At 35.0% G+C, this 16,236-nt stretch overlaps 1 protein-coding gene and 1 pseudogene across 3 annotated transcripts in view; both read left to right on the top strand.

The window, feature by feature from the left end:
* Positions 1-5,842: 5,842 nt before the first annotated feature.
* On the top strand, positions 5,843-12,752 carry LOC141585099 (large ribosomal subunit protein uL30 pseudogene; annotated as a pseudogene).
* Positions 6,477-16,236, top strand: part of OTOGL (otogelin like) — a 346,243-nt gene continuing 336,483 nt past the window's right edge. For all 3 annotated transcript variants that reach the window (XR_012518405.1, XM_074402509.1, XM_074402507.1), the window contains exon 1: positions 6,477-6,559. The gene's annotated coding sequence lies outside the window, so the exon portion shown is untranslated. The remainder of the gene's footprint in view (positions 6,560-16,236) is intronic.

Genomic DNA, 16,236 nt, shown 5'->3' with positions numbered 1-16,236 from the left:
GAAGTCTCTGTCCTAGTGATTTAACTACCTCCCAAAGTCCCCTCCTCCAATACCATCACCTTGAGGGTAAGGATTTCAATAAATAAATTTGGGGGAAATGTAATTATTCACACCATAATATGTACTTAATTTATTGAGGGTTTTATCATGAAATAATTTTGTCAAATGCTTTTTATGCATCTATTGAGATGGTCATATGATTTTTATCCTTCATTTCATTAAGACAAGTTATCACATCTATTGATTTGTGTGTATTGAATCATTCTTGCATCCCAGGGATAAATTCAACTTGGTCATGGTGTATTGTCATTTCAGTGCACTGTTGAATTTGGTTTGGTAGTATTTTGTTGAGGATTTTTGCATCTGTGGTCATCAGGGATATTGGTCTGTAATTTTCTTTTCCTGTAGTGACCTGATCTCTTTAGTATCCAGGTAATGCTGCCCTTATAAAATGAGTTTGAAAGAATGCCCATTTCTTTGATTTTTTGAAGAGTTTGAGAAGGGTCATTTCTAGTTCTTTAAATATTTGGTAGAATTAAACTATGAAGCCAGCTTTTCTTTGACGGGAAAACTTTTTATTGGTAATTCAATTTTTCTTATGAATTATTTTTCTGTTCAGATTTTCTATTTCCTCATAATTCAGTCTTGGTCAGTTGTATGTGTCTAGAAATGTATTCATTTCTTCTAGGTTATCCAGTTTTTTGGCATTTTTGTTCATAGTGTTTTCTTGTGATCCTTCATATTCCTCTGTTACTGTGGTATCAATTGTAATGTCTCTTCCTTCACTTCTGATTTTATGTATTTGAGTATCTTATCTCTTTTTATCATAGCCAGTCTAGATAATTTTGATTTTGTTTATCTTTAAAAAAAATGTAGTTTTATTGACCTTTTCTATATTTTTGTTTCTATTTCATTTATTTATGTTCTGAACTTTGTTATTCACTTCCTTTTGCTAACTTAGTTCTTTTTTTAGTATATTGTGATGTTATTTATTTGATATCTTTCTTTTTTCTTAATATTGGACATTATTACCATAAAAGTCCCTATTAGAACTGCTTTTGCTGCCTTCCATAAATTTTGATATTTTGTGTTTACATTTTCATTTGTATAAAAGTATTTTTATTTACCTTTTAATTTCTTCTTTGACCCATTGGTTGTTCAAGAGCACATTGTTTAATTTCTACATAAAGGCAGAATATTCCTAATTCAAAAACTCAAAGTATGAAGTGCCCCAAAATTATGGATGAGTTCAAAGGAAATACTCATTGGTTTCTTTTGTGTTCAGTTTTCAGATTAGGGATGTTGAGTTGGTAAGTATAATGCAAATATCCCCAAATCTGAAATCTGAAACACTTTTATTCCCAAGCATTTTTGGATAAAGGTTTCTCAATCTCTATTTGTGGACTTTCTAACTTTCCTCCTGTTAGTGAATTATAGTTTCATAATATTGTGTTCAGAAAAGATACTTGATATGACTTCAGTCTTTTTAAGTGTGTTAAAACTTGTTTTGTGACCTAATATAGAATTTATCCTAAAGAATATTTTGTTTGTACTTGAGAAGAATGTGTATTATGGTGTTGTTAGATAGAATATTCTGTGTATGTCTCTTAGGTCCATTTGGTGACAAGTATAGTTTAAGTCTAATGTTTCCTTATTAGTTTTCTCTCTGCATAATCTATTCATGGTTGAAAGTTGGATATTGAAGTCCCTTATTACTGCTGTATTGCTATCTATTTCTCTCTTTAGATCTGTTAATACTTGCTTTATATGTAGAGGCTTTGTAATCAGGTGCTTATATACTTACAATTGTTATATCCTTTGATGAATTGATCTTTTTGTTATTATATAATAGCTTTCTTTTTCTCTTTTTACAATTTTGATTTCGTCTGATATAAGAATAGCTACCCCTGCAGTTTTTTGCTTGCCATTTGCATGAAGTATCTTCTTTCATTCCTTCCTTTTCAACCTATGTGTTCTTAAAGATAAAGTGAGTTTCTTGTAGGCAGCATATAATTAGGTCTTTTTTTTTTCAGTCCACTCAATAACTTCATTTTTTGTTTGGAGAATTTGATTAATTTATATATAAAGTAATTATTGATATATAAACTTTTATTTTTTAACATTTTAATAATTATTTTCTAGCTGTTTAGGAGTTTCTTTGTTCCTTCCTTCCTCTCGTGCTGTCTTCCTTTGTGATTTTTTTTTTTTGTAGTATAGTAGCATGTTTTGATTCTCTTCTTTTTATCTTTTGTGTATTTACTATAGGTTTATGCTTTGTGGTTACCACAAGGCTTATGTAAAACATCTTATGTTATAAAAGTTTATTTTAAGCTAACAATTTAACTTTGACTCCATACATAAACTCTACACTGTAGCTTTCCTCCCTCATTTTATGTTTTTGATGTCACAGTTTATATATTTTAAATGTTTTCTATTAATTAACAAAATATTATAGCTACATTTTTAATACTTTTGTCTTTTAAGCATTATTTTAGAGTTACAAGTCATTTACATATCACCATTACAGTATTAAAGAGTATTCTGAATTTGACTGTACATTAACGTTTGCCAGTGAGTTTTATGCTTTCATAAATTTTCATATTACTAATTAGTATCTGTTCATTTCAGCTTGAGGCACTTCCTTTAGCATTTTTTTATAATGCAAATCTAATGGTGGTAAACTCCCTCAGCTTTTACCTTCTTTGAAAAGTCTTTAACTTTCCCTTATTTCTGAAGGACAGGTAAGGTAATTTTGGCTGGTATTTATTTTTATTTTCAGCACTTTGAATACATTGTTCAGATTTCTTCTGGCCTGCAAAATTTTATCCGAGATATCCATCAACAGTCTTGTGGGTGTTCTCTTGTATATTGAAGATTCAGTTTTGTTTTGTTTTGTTTTGTTTTCTGGCTTCCATAATTCTCTATTTGACTGATTTTTGACAGTTTGATTATAATGTGTCTTGGTGAAGTCCTCTTTTGGTTGCACGTATTTGGGAACTTTTCAGCTTCATGTACCTGCATGTCCACTTCTCTCCTTTTCTCTCTCTGTTCTCTGTCTTACATTCCTATAATGAACATAATAGTTCTCTCAATTATGTCCCACAAAATCCCATTAGTTTTTGTCATTTCTTTTCATATTTTTTTCCTTTTTTCTACTTTGACTTTATAATTTCAACTGACCTGCCTGAGTTTGTAGATTCTTTCTTCTGCTTAATAACATCCATTATTGATGCATTCTATTGCATTTTTCATTCAATTGATTGTGTAATTCAGCTTCACATTTCTATTGCTTCTTTTTGTATGCATGATTTATGTCTTTGTTGAACTTACTGTTTTGTTCAGGTATTCTTTTTCTGATATTGTGGAGTTGCCTACCTGTGTTCTTCAGGAGCTCACTGAGCTTCCTTAAGACAATTATTTTGAGTTTTTTTCCAGGCAGTTTGTAGATTTCCATTTCCTCACTGTCAATTGCTAAAGTTTTGTCAGTTTCATTTGGTGGTGGTATACTTTCCTGATTCTTATTGATTCATGTAGTCTAGCATTAATCTTTATGCATTTGAAGGAACCAATACCCCTTCCTGTTTTTATAGATTGGTTTCAGTGATTAAAGACTTTCTCCTCCTTGGTCCTCAGACCGATGGTATTGCCTCTAGGATTTTAGTTGATTGTGGCTGGACCCAAGTTATGTGGCTGTAGCTAGGTCTATAGTTGGGCCCATTGTTGGTAGGCTTGTTACTAGATGTGTGAGCAGGGTGGTTTTTGCCAAATATCCAAGGGGCAGAACTATCTCTGGTACCATCATTGAGCTGGGCTGGAGTCACTTGGGTTATGATGGGTCTTTAATTCAGTCTGTAGGCAATGAGTCATTTACCAGGGATGTGGATGTATGTGGCTTTCCCTGGGTCCTTGTGCAGATGTTTTGGTGGGCAGGACTGCTTGTGTGACTATAGTAAAGTGGGACTGGAGCAAGGTTACAGGGCTACTACAAGGTCTGCAGTCAAGACTGAGATTACTGGGACTGCCACTGGGGGGGTCAGATGGGCATGTCTACTGCTAGTTCTCTGATTGGGCAGAACTGCCCCAGGACCATAGCAGAGTGGGGCTACAACTGAGTATCAGGACTATTTCAGGGTTCACAGCTGGTACTGAGGTAATTGTACCTCCTACCAGGGCATGAATGAGCATTGCTGGGATCCTGGGTGGGCAGAACTGAGAGGAAGGCTGGAGTCAGGTCACAGAACTGCTTCAGGATTTGCAGTCAGGTCCATGGCTCATGGGATCTTCATGTGGCTCCTTCTTGGGCTCTGTGGGAGCAGGAATAATTCTGGACTGGTGGTAGGTCAGGGCTGCATAAGGGCCACAGGGCCATTTTGGGATATGCAGTTGTGTACACAGTTGGTGGGCCTATTATTGAGGACATGGAGAGACATGGCTTTTCCTCTTTCCCTTGGCAGATGGTGCCAGTTGCAAGAGTATGTCCAAGTAGGGCTAGGGCTGAGGCCAAAGGGGCATAGGGCTATTTCTGGGTTTGTAGTTAGGACCATGGTCAGTGAGCCTAACTGGCATGAGTCTGCATTCTCAAAACAGCCCTCCTTGATCTTTAGCTATATCAGGGCTCTGCAGTATCCTACTTGGGTTCCACAGTTCCCACCGAGATACTTTTGAACATGAATGGCTATCAAATTATTGCTACTGTGGGGGGATATCAGTGGGGACCTCTTATTCTGCCATCTTGCTGACATTATTTCCTGAGCTCCTTTTTAAAGTTTGCTTTTGAAGTTCTAGATCTCAGCTCTTAGAAACTCAAAAGTCAAAATTATTGACATTTTTATTCTTTGTCTTAAATTGCCTAAACTGTTGCCTAAATGGAGGAATGGGTCATATGTGAGCAGGAAGTATGGCAAAATAAAATTAAACCAAACAACCACCTCCTCCCCCCAAAAAATCAAGCTCTCCAAAACACATAAAGTTCATGTTTATAACAAAACTAGACAAATGAATAGAATTGGAACTTAACTGCTAACTGAAGTCCATGAGCCAAAAGTCTGGTTGCCAAAGCACAGAAAATGATCCAAAACTTAGACAGGTTGTTACATATCTCTGTATCTATTTTTTAAAAACTTCATGAGCTTAGAAAGGTTTAAATAGGCATGAATTGAAAATAAAGTATAGTCATCACCGACAATGAGAGATCAGAAGCAGGTCTAGAATAATTTTAAAGGCACATTAAAGGTAATAACTTGAAATGCAATAAATTCTTGCCTCTGGTTTATATTCAGGCCCTGCAGTCATATATGAGAGACAAGTTTTTAGTAGTTAAAGGTAAGGAATGGATAGAAGTTCTGGCTACTAACTTGCTATACAGCTGTAAAGTGGGACCTACTGGATCCAGATTGGATACATAGCAACACCTGAAAGAGATTCATTATTTTAAACTCAGATCTTTATAATAATAATATAATGGATTAAAAGCAGATGAAATCACAGTGAAGAATAGATTATGTACAGTTTATATAGACTAAGAGTGATATAGTAGAGTGATTGTGAACATGGACCCTGAAGTCCTGTAGCTCAAACCAGAAACTTGGTTTTATCACTTACTAATCTTTTCACCTTAAGAAAATTGCTTTGCCTCTTTGAATATCTGTTTCTTTATCTGTAGTAGCCATCTAATAGGGTTATTGTGAGGATTCAAAGTTTCAATGAGTGAATTTACTTTAAATATTTTAGTAAATCCTCAATAAAATTTACTTACAGTAATATTATTATATCATTATCATCATTATTATGTGATATTCTATATATTCACAGGATTAATTTCCAACCCTTCCTACTAGAATATTGGAAAAATCTGTATATAGTTGTCATTAAGTGAAATGTATTGATTTTTGCCTCTTTTCCGGCTGGAACCATGGAGAGTGTTAAAGAGAAAAAGAAGGTTCCTGCTGTGCCAGAAACCTTTAAGAAATAGCAAAGGAATTTCATAGAGCTGAAGATCAAGCACCTGAGAAAGAAGTTTGCCCAAAAGATGCTTTGAAAGGCAAGGAGGAAGCTTATCTATGAAAAAGTGAAGCATTATCACAAGGAATATAGGCAGATGTACAGAACTTACATTCAAATGGCTTAGATGGCAAGACAAGCTGGCAATTTCTATGTACTTGCAGAATCCAAATTGGCATTTGTCGTCAGGATCAGAGGTATCAATGGTGTGAGCCCAAAGGTCCGAAAGGTGTTGCAACTTCTTCGCCTTCATCAAATCTTCAATGGAAACTTTGTGAAGCTCGAAAGGCTTCAATTAACGTGTTGAGGATTGTAGATCCATATATTGCATGGGGGTACCCAAATCTGAAATTAGTAAATGAACTACTCTACCAGTGTGGTTATGGCAAAATCAATAAGGAGCAAATTCCTTTGACAGATAACACTTTGATTGCTGGATCTCTTGATAAATATGGAATCATCTGCATGGACGATCTGATTCATGGGATCTATACTGTTGGAAAATGCTTCAAAGAAGCAAATACCTTCCTGTATCCCTTCAAATCATCCTCTCCACAAGGTAAAATGAAGAAAAAGACCACCCATTTTGTAAAAGGTGAAGATGCTGGCAACAGGTAGGACCAGATCAACAGGTGTGTTTAGAATGAACTAAGGTGTGTTCCGTAATTATTTTTCTAACCTGGTCAGTTAATAAACAGTACATGCTCTCAGATTTTAATAAAATATTGATTTTTTTCTTTTCTTTTTAAATGTATTCCCCTAATTCTTTGTCATTCACTGACTCTCCTCTATGTTCTGTGCTAATCACCTTCCTTACTGTTTGTGTCTGAGTGGTTACTTTGCATTGTCAGGAATATCTCCACCTCCTTCCCACCCCCGCAGAGGATTATCAGTATTTCCATTAGAACTTACTTTCAATTGTAATCAGCATCAATTGTATTTTTTCATCTCTCTTCCCATTTAGGATTGTCAGAATTTATACAGTTGCTGAAACTTAGAGAGTTGGAATTTATTCACTCACCAGTATTTATTGAGCTCCTCATATGTGCCAGGTGCTGCAGTACAGAGTTCCTGCTCTCATGGAGCTTTCAGAGTAGACAGACTCTGTAAAATGCCTGTTACCGTTGTTCCTTTCTCCAGGGATACCTGAGGTGCATTTCTCCTTGCCCAGCCTCCTTGTTCTGCAAGTTCTCTGACATGTTAATGAGGTGGGAGAAAGTTTCATACTCTGTTTTGGCATAGAGGTGAGAGCAAAGAGATGCCCATTGTCTCCTTCACTGCACAGAACTCATTCATTCCTTAATTCTTGTTACTGTGTTGCAATATTGCCTCTTTGGCTCCAGAGGCACGTGTGAAGGATGAAGTCTTCTCATTTTTGTCATTTCTTGCACATTGTGTGTGTGTGTGAGAGAGATGCACTAGGAGACTGGACTTCTCTAAGAGTGTTTATATTGTATTATAAAATGAATGATATTGAACATGGACTTGATATTGAAATACATGGACTTTGAATACTAGAGAATTTATTTGTGAACCAGATAAACTGGGATTATAACCCTGACTCTTCTACTTGTTAGCTATGTGTCTTTAGGCAGTATTATTCTACATAGTTCTCAGACTATTTTCTCCTCTATAAAACAGACCAAAAATAGCTCTCACTTTGGATGACTTCTGTAAGAAAAAAGACAATAACTGTAAAGTCCCTGGGGTAGTGCCTCAAATTTAGCACTGAAAAAATGAAAGCTTGTATATTACATTATGCAATTGAACCTATTATTTGTGTTCTGATGCTACAAAAATTTATCAATATTTATTGATTATATGCCATAAAATTTCTGGGCATGATTCAGAGATTAAGAGAAAATATCCAGATAGGATTATCTTTTGGGGCAGAGAAATCCAGGGAGGAAAAGGAAACAAAAAATAGGAAGAAGATAAGAGAGTAAGAAAGATGATAGGGATTTTTTTGGTTGTAAGACGTTAAAGTCCAATCAAGATAGCTTAAACCAAGGTGAGTTTATTAAAAAAAACTCTCAACTATTAAAAAGGATTTAGGGTCAGAAAATGTGAATGTGCTTCATGAAAAAATGGAAAGTTGTCAGTAATTAGTATTTGTTCTCTCTTATGTTTTTGTTCTGGTTTTTGCTTTTTCTCTTCACATGGTCTCATGTTTCTAATTGCTTCTGAATGTCTGTTAATTTGCTTTCTTCTGTCTGAAGTCTGATTCTTTCTGCTTCTTCATCAGCATGATTACACCCAAATTGCCACCCTAGTTCCTAACATGTCAGTATCTTTTTAGCTGTTGCTGACTCCTAGTTCTGGGATTCTTAGTTTAAGTTCTCAAGTGAGTGGATCTGATGGGACCAGCAAAAGGGGCAGATGTCCACCTGTGATCCAATCAGCTCATAGCCAAGGAGGAAGGAGGTCATGTGATACAAACAGCTGGGACTGTAGTGTGAAGAGACAGCTCTCAGAGAAGAGGGCATGAGCTGGGTAGGCACCCTAAAATTATTGATGACAAGCAATAAGCCAAATACCTAGGACAGCTTTAGTTCAGCGTGTGGCTGCTGAAGAACAGTTTGGAAAAAATCCCTATGGCAAAGATTGTGTGTGTGTGTGTGTGTGTGTGTGTGTGTGTGTGTGTGTGCATGTGTGCGTGGGTAATGGGGGTAGAGAATCTGGCAAGAGAGAACAGAATGTGTGTTATAGAAACCAGGCCTAAACAGGAAGGAAACTAATCTTCCAGATACCAAAAATGGATGCAAACAGTAGCTTCTCCTAGGGCTGTAGGATGGAAATTGTTTGGACTATCCAGAAAACTGTATCCTGGAGAAGGACAGGATCTAGCAGAAAAGCCTTCTGATTTAAGGTGTGTGTGTGTGTGTGTGTGTGTGTGTGTGTGTGTGTTTGTGAGAGAGAGAGAGAGAGAGAGCTCTTAGTGACAATTTCTTGGTGCAGCTTTAGCTTGTACATGTACCTAGAGTGGGCTTCTTGTACCTTCAAGAGGCCCAGATCATTCTAGCCCTTCAAACTTTTACGTAAACAATAAAATGAGAGTAAACAATAATAAAAAAAGAAAGTTTATAGAAATAAATGACAGATAAAAGAAAGATAGTAACTGTTTGGTACATTAAACTTAGACTAAACTAAGAACTGGGAAATTGCTTCAGATACATTAACCTTTAAAAAACTTCCATCCAGAAATTCCCATCCAATATGGTCAGTTAGCTGTATCATTGGATTGTGCATTTGTGTTGGCCAGAAATGGAAGGGGAAGAGAGTTACTACCAGAAAAGAGTTGGAAGGGAAATGTTTGGGTCCAGAGATTCCTTTTTTTTTCCTGAAAATTTTTTTTTTTTTTTTTTTTTTTTACTCTTGGTTGGGTGGTAACAAAGAATGCACTCAAGCTCTAACAATAAATGAGTTGTGTCAAAATCTAGTACATGTTTCCAAGCAGAATTTAAAAATACGTAGAGTCGTAAGAAAGTGTTAGCTATGATTATTTCTGGGGCATATGATTGAAGTAACTTCAAGAAGGAGTAGGAAGAGGGATGTTACTTTTTATTTTGTACTGCTTTGTAGTACCTGACTTAAAAAAATTAAAACGTATATGTTAACTTTATAAGAAAACAAAAATAGTCTATGTTAAAAATTCACAGAAATGCATAAATACTAATAATACTTAATCTTTCTGGCTTGATTGGGGAGTTCGGTTTTTGTGTAAATATTTTTTTAAAATATCTGAAGCTTATCACTTTCAATAGCAATACTGTGATTATTTGAAGTGAAAATCTCTCCCAGGTACATACTACTCCCTTGCCTTCTTAAAACGAAAATATATTAATGATTCAGGAATATGATGATCAAACTGTGGAGAAACTCAGAAAAAAGGCTACAAAGTTCAGTATCTTGAATTTTCTGTAAGTATCTAACCTAAAATAGTAAAACAGTATAATGCACAATTAAGACTTAAGTTATTCTTTTAAGAGTACAGTGCATGGTTCCAGGATTCTTGAACAAGGATATGGAAACAATGAAAAAAATAAAAGTTAAGTAATAATGACCCCATCAAAGCCAACTGTTCTTAAGTATTTTAATATTGAATTGAGAAAAGGATAATATTGTTTTATTGCTATTATAATCATAGCACTATTTTTTTTTAAATGACTGGAAACCAAATCAAATCCAATATGTTGCCTAGCAACTATGAGACACAAATACTTTACTTTGTTTCTTAAGCTAACTGACATTAAAACACTACCAAAGATTCCTAAAAATACCTGCCTTAGAGTTCAGTTCTCAGCTAATCTCTTTAGTTCTCAAACATGTTTTTCTCCCATTAGAACATGTGACATTAAAATTCCTAATATTCACTTTAGTAAGTATATCAGCAATTCGTCAAGTTTTTCTTCCTTTTAAATCTTTAGACTGTGCCTGCTATTTAAGTTACTTGTAATATTTGTACTTTAAAATGAGAAATCAAATGACTCTAAACATAAATGACTTAGCAAGACTTTTCTCTTGGCTTAGAACATAATTTTAAGAGAGATGGTGTATAGCTGAAAAGTTTTGGTGCTCAGCTGTGTGTTGAAGAAAGTATTTCCAAGTCTTTTACAAGTGAATTCCCACTGACTGGGCCCTCATCCTACAGAAACATGGTTTGTGGGGGAGGTGGAGGGAGTCTGTTTATAGCTCCATCACTCATGCTGTGTCATCAGAGCTGGATTATAAAAAGTTATGTCTTCTAGATCAGAGCCTTGCCTAAATAGGAAGTCTAGAAATCACCTAAACAAAGAGATGGCTATGTCACTCCCTCAAGGGGTGTTAGTTTATACTCTTGCTATGAGAAATATCACCAAGTCACTGTTTTTTGGAAATACATTTTTAAAAATATTCAATATTTTACCCATAATGAATTATGTTTAATCTCATTTACACAGAGAAAAATCAAGGCAAATCAGGTGGAGAAGATAACTTGAATAGAGATATAGGTACTACTTGTTTAAATTCAGATAAATAATAATTATGATGCTTGCAAGTAGCAAGTATTTACTGGGCATTTATTATGGGCTAAACACAAGGTAATTGCCTTTAATCCTCATAACACCATATCAACTGGTAGCTAGTGCTGCTTATTTTATGTATGAAGAATTAATGGAGAGAAAGTTTAGGTATCTTGCTCAAGGTACACAAGGAAAGTGGCAGAGCTAGTTTCAAACCTGAGCCTATACTGGTTCCAAAGTTCTTGTTCTTGACCAAGAAAGTGCGATTAAGTACTCCTTTATTCAGTATTAGCTAAAACTGGCCTATATTAATAATGTTTATCCTGTTTTGAAGTTTTATTAAGATTATCAGATAATCAAAAGATTAATGAACTTCCTGGTAACTAGACTGCTTTTGCTTAATTTAATCAAGTTTTAGAAATTCATAATCAACACATTTTATAATAGTTTCATCTTATGCGTGTGGGCTTTATACCAATTCATCTTATTTTCCTACCATGCTTTATATAAATTTTACTCTTCAAGAGTCTAGTACAGAGCCTTAAATATAAATGTTCATGAAAAATATGCTGGATGAGTGAATGCAGTTTATATGTAGATCTTAGTTGTAATTTATTTCAGTAGTTCAGCCTTTCAGTATGTATTGACTTTGTCAAGGCCTGGATGAGGTAGCCACACTAAGAGCACCATGAATCACAGTAATTGTTAATGCATCTATAGGGCTTCATAGGTGTCAGACTCTGTTTTAAGTGCTTCACATACATTAGTTCATCAAATCCTCTCAATAACCTTAATGAGATAGGTGTTAGTATCTCAGTTTTATAGATGAGAAACCTGAGGCAAAGAGAGGTTAAGGAATTGGCCAAGGTCATATAGATTGTAAATTATATGGCCAGGATTTGAACCTAGGCTCTCTTGACTCCAGAAACGTACCATATATAGCTTACAGCTTCAAGATGGTCAAAAAGAGAAGAATTGAATTGTACCAAGTTGGCCGGGATGCATCAAGTTGTCTTTCCCTTCCCTTTCTCTTCGTCTAACCTCATATCCCACTCCCTGCCTCACCCCAATCCCTTCTCTCACTTCCAAAGCAAAGTACACCTAGAGTGACTGTCTTAGTTTGGGCTTCTGGAGCAAGTTGTTAGGTTGGTACAAAAGTAATTGTGATTTTTGCAATTATTAGTTGGTGCAAAAGTAATTGTGTGATAGCTTTTGCACCAATCTAAGACTATAGACTGATTGACTAACAAACAATAGAAATTTATTTCTCATCATTCTGGAGCTGGAAGTTAGAGATCGTGGTGCCAGCAAGGCTGGGTTCTGGTGCGAACCAGCTTCCTGGTTCCAGATTGTTGTATTCTCAAATAGTAGAAAGAGGGCAAAAGAGCTCCCTGGAGTCTTTTTATAAGACTGATCCCATTCATGAGGGCTCTACCCTCATGACTTAATTACCTCTAAAAGGCCTCACCTCCTAATACTATCACATAAGGAGTTAGGACTTAACATATGAATTTGTCGGTGGGGAGGGGGGGTATAAACAATTACTCCGTTACAGCAACCAAATTATTTGTTAAATAGATCACTTTGGAGAGTACAAGACAATGTCAACTGGATGGAACTCCAGGACAACAAGCATAAACCCAGACTGCCCTGGAAACAGGGATTTAGGATTACCATGTATATGCTTTGGATTTGTTTTGTCCTTTTCTTTAGTGTTTGGAGTTGTATGGAGTAAGCACGTTGAAATGGATGTACCAAATTTGATTTTATCAGCTCCTATGCAAGGATATTAAGCTGTGTCCAATATTTACAATTAAAAAAAAACTGTAATGTATAACCTTGTGCTTTCATATTTCACACATATGCATAGTAAATCTGTCAGATAACCTTTGCTAGGTAAAAAGTATGCATATTTATAGCTTTGGTATACATTGCTAAATCACACTCCGAGAGGGTTTTACCAACACCTATTCCCGTCAGCATGAGTGAGAGTGCCCATTCCCAATAGACTTGCCAACAGCGTATGCAATAAAAGTTTTAGATCTTTAGCTTCCTGATAGTTGAAAAATGATATTTTAATGTGAAATTTATTTGTGTTTCTCATTTTAATTTCCTTTTCTATAAACTATCTATTTGTACTCTTTTCTATTTTTTTTTTTCTATTTGGTGGATGGCTTTACTATTTATTTATTTGAATCCTTAATATATCCCTTTTGTGATACCTCAAACTCTTGGGCTGAGTTGATCCTCCTACCCCAGCCTTCTGGGTAGCTGGCACTGCAGGCGTGTGCCACCACATCCAGGTAATTTTTTGTATTTTTTTGTAGAGACAGGGCTTCCCTATGTTGCCCAGGCTGGTCTTGAACTCCTGGGCTCAAGCAATCTGCCTGCCTTAGCCTTCCAAAGTGCTGGGATTACAGGTGTGAGCCACTGTTCCTGGCCATCTTTAGTTTCTTATTGTTGTGTTTACTTGTCCTATTATGCTTTTGTATTTTGAATCATGTGTACAAAGTATCTTACACTGTCAGATTACATTTTTAAGAAACCCATAATGGTTTCTTCTGTAACTTTTAAATTTTATTTCTTACATTTTTGTAATTAATCCATCAAAATTAATTAAGCGCAAAGGTGCTACGTATATAGAATAAACTTGTTCTTTAGATGACTGCCCAGTTTCCCAACATCATTTATAAATCCATTTTCTCCTCACAATTTCTAATGCAATTTTATTATATACTAAATACTGTTAGGTATTTACATCTAATTCTCGGCTTCCATAGTGTTCCATTGATTTCTGTGTTTAGTAAAGTGCAGGTACAGATTGTTTTAAATATTATAGCTTTATTATATATTTTAAATACCTAGTAAGTCTAGTTCCTCCACTTTATACCTCTTTTTCAGAATTCTCCTGTTTTGTATGTTCAATTTATATAAAAACTTTGAGTAGCTTGCTCAGTTGAAAAAAATCCTATAGTTATTTTAATAATATCATGTTACTTGTATAAATTATGGTAGAGAAAATTGGCATTTTTATTATACTGTGCCTTCTTATCCAAGAACGTGGTATACCTTTCCACTTGTCTAAGTCTTCTTTGGTTCCCTTTCTCAGTGTTTTAAAAAATGTCTTCAACAGAAAGATAAATACTACATGTTCCCACTTATAAGTGGGAGCTAAATAATGTGTACACATGCAAGTAGAGTGTGGAATGTTAGATGTTGGGCACTCTTGGGTGGGGTGAGAGTGGAGTGGATGATCAGAAATGGGTAAAATGTATGCTACTCCACTGATGGATATGCTGAAAGCCCTGACTTCACCACTGTACAGTACATCAATGTAACAAAATTACATGTTTACCCCATATATTTATACAAATAAAAATAAATCTTAAAAAAAGTCTTCATATACATTTTGCAAATTCTGTTATATTTATTACTTGGAATTTTTGTCAGATTTTTTTCATTATATTTCCTAATGTGTGGGTACATGAATATATATATATATATATATATATATATATATATATATATATTTTTTTTTTAAATGGCTTACAAATACACACACACATATACCCAAACCCCAAACCATATTTAAAATAAGTAAGTTCTCTCCCTCCAAAAAACCTAAAACTCTTAGGGTTTTATGTCTAATCTATCATCTATCTCTCTATCTATCTATCTATCTATCTATGTTTATACATAGCATAAGGCAGACCACCTGTTATTCTTCAGAATTGAATATTCAGATAAACAAATATGTAAGAAGCAAAAATAAGAAAATCATTATGCATATATTAATTTTTGTACATTTTGTTAAGCCATCCCAGGGCCTTCCTTCCATTTACAGTTAGGCTGTGAATTGTTTCCAATTCATTAGGAAAAATGCTCTTTCAGCCAGCTGGTAAAGTTAAGAGCATGCTAATTTAAGTTTATGTTCTTCACTTTTGTTTCTATCTCCTTTTCCTCAGGAGTATCAAGGTATGTTAGTGACATCAGCTGATACAGTCTAACTTCTTTCAGAAAAGAAACAAACAAAAACTGAAAAATGTACTGTTCAAACTCCTTTGGCTCCTTGGTCCCAGAAGAAAATCTGGGAAGGAAGAATAATTTCTCTCCGTGATATGATCTTGAATGTAGACCATGTTTACTCAGCTTAAGAAAGGGAACACATCTTCCCTTTTTAACAAATGTGTTTTATCTAACAGGATTCCATAGTCATTATAATGAAATAGAAGCAGAACCTTGTGTTTAGACCACACTACTCCCTTTTTACCCACAGTTATTCTGCTTACTGACACTATTTTGCCATTCTCTTTGGTTGTCTCTTCTGGGCTCATGCTGCTGAGTGAAGATTTTTTCTTTTGCCTTTCTTGGTGATGGTACTGACATTGCTACCAGAGGAGAGGTGTTGACACATAGCTGACATCTCCAAGGCCCAGCTTGCAGGAGACTGTGACTCTCACATCTGTCTTTTTTTTTTTTTTCTGGCTGAGTCTGGTTCTGTTTGATTTCTATCCCAAATGAGATTTTTAGAACATTTGAGGAAAATCTTTTCAGAAAGTGAAGCAAAATGAAAAAAAAAAAAAAAGTTTCTCCCCTCACCATCCAAAATTTTTGTTATGATTTTGCTACTGAAGATAATTTTAGAAAATCATTTCTATATCGTGGGAACACACACTTGCACCTGGTTCTTGACAGCTCAAAGTGTTCAAGATGGGGACTTCTCTAAACAAGTGGCTTACTGTGAAGATGATTTTGAATGTTTGGAAATTCCATGCTGGATGTGTGGAGGAGAAAGTGTCACTATGTTAGGAGGTGAATATTTCTGCTTGGACTGAATGTGCACCAGTGTCTTGCAAATGAAATATTAACTATACAATAGTTAGAAATGCAATTAGGATATGATTTTTCTAGCCAAATAGTGCCATAAGGCAGTTTTGGAAGTCAGACAGACCTGGTTGGAAACTCTGGCTTCACAACATAGAAGGATCATGAGTTTAGGTATAACCCTTAATCTCTCTAGACCTCATCTTCTTTAATCATTAATTGTGTGTGTATGTGTGTGTGTGTATGCATGTATATGTATGTGTGTGTGTATAAATGCTACCTTTAATTTTGTTGAATTAGCTAAGACATATAGAAACACCTAACCAAGTAGTTAAAAAATAGTACACATTATTTTAAGTTTAAAAAATGGCCATGGTAAGAATATAACATAAATACTAAAAAATCTGAA

This window comes from Saimiri boliviensis, chromosome 7, assembly GCF_048565385.1.
Source record: "Saimiri boliviensis isolate mSaiBol1 chromosome 7, mSaiBol1.pri, whole genome shotgun sequence".
Lineage (NCBI taxonomy): Eukaryota > Metazoa > Chordata > Mammalia > Primates > Cebidae > Saimiri > Saimiri boliviensis.
This window is presented reverse-complemented; position numbering and strand designations above follow the sequence as displayed.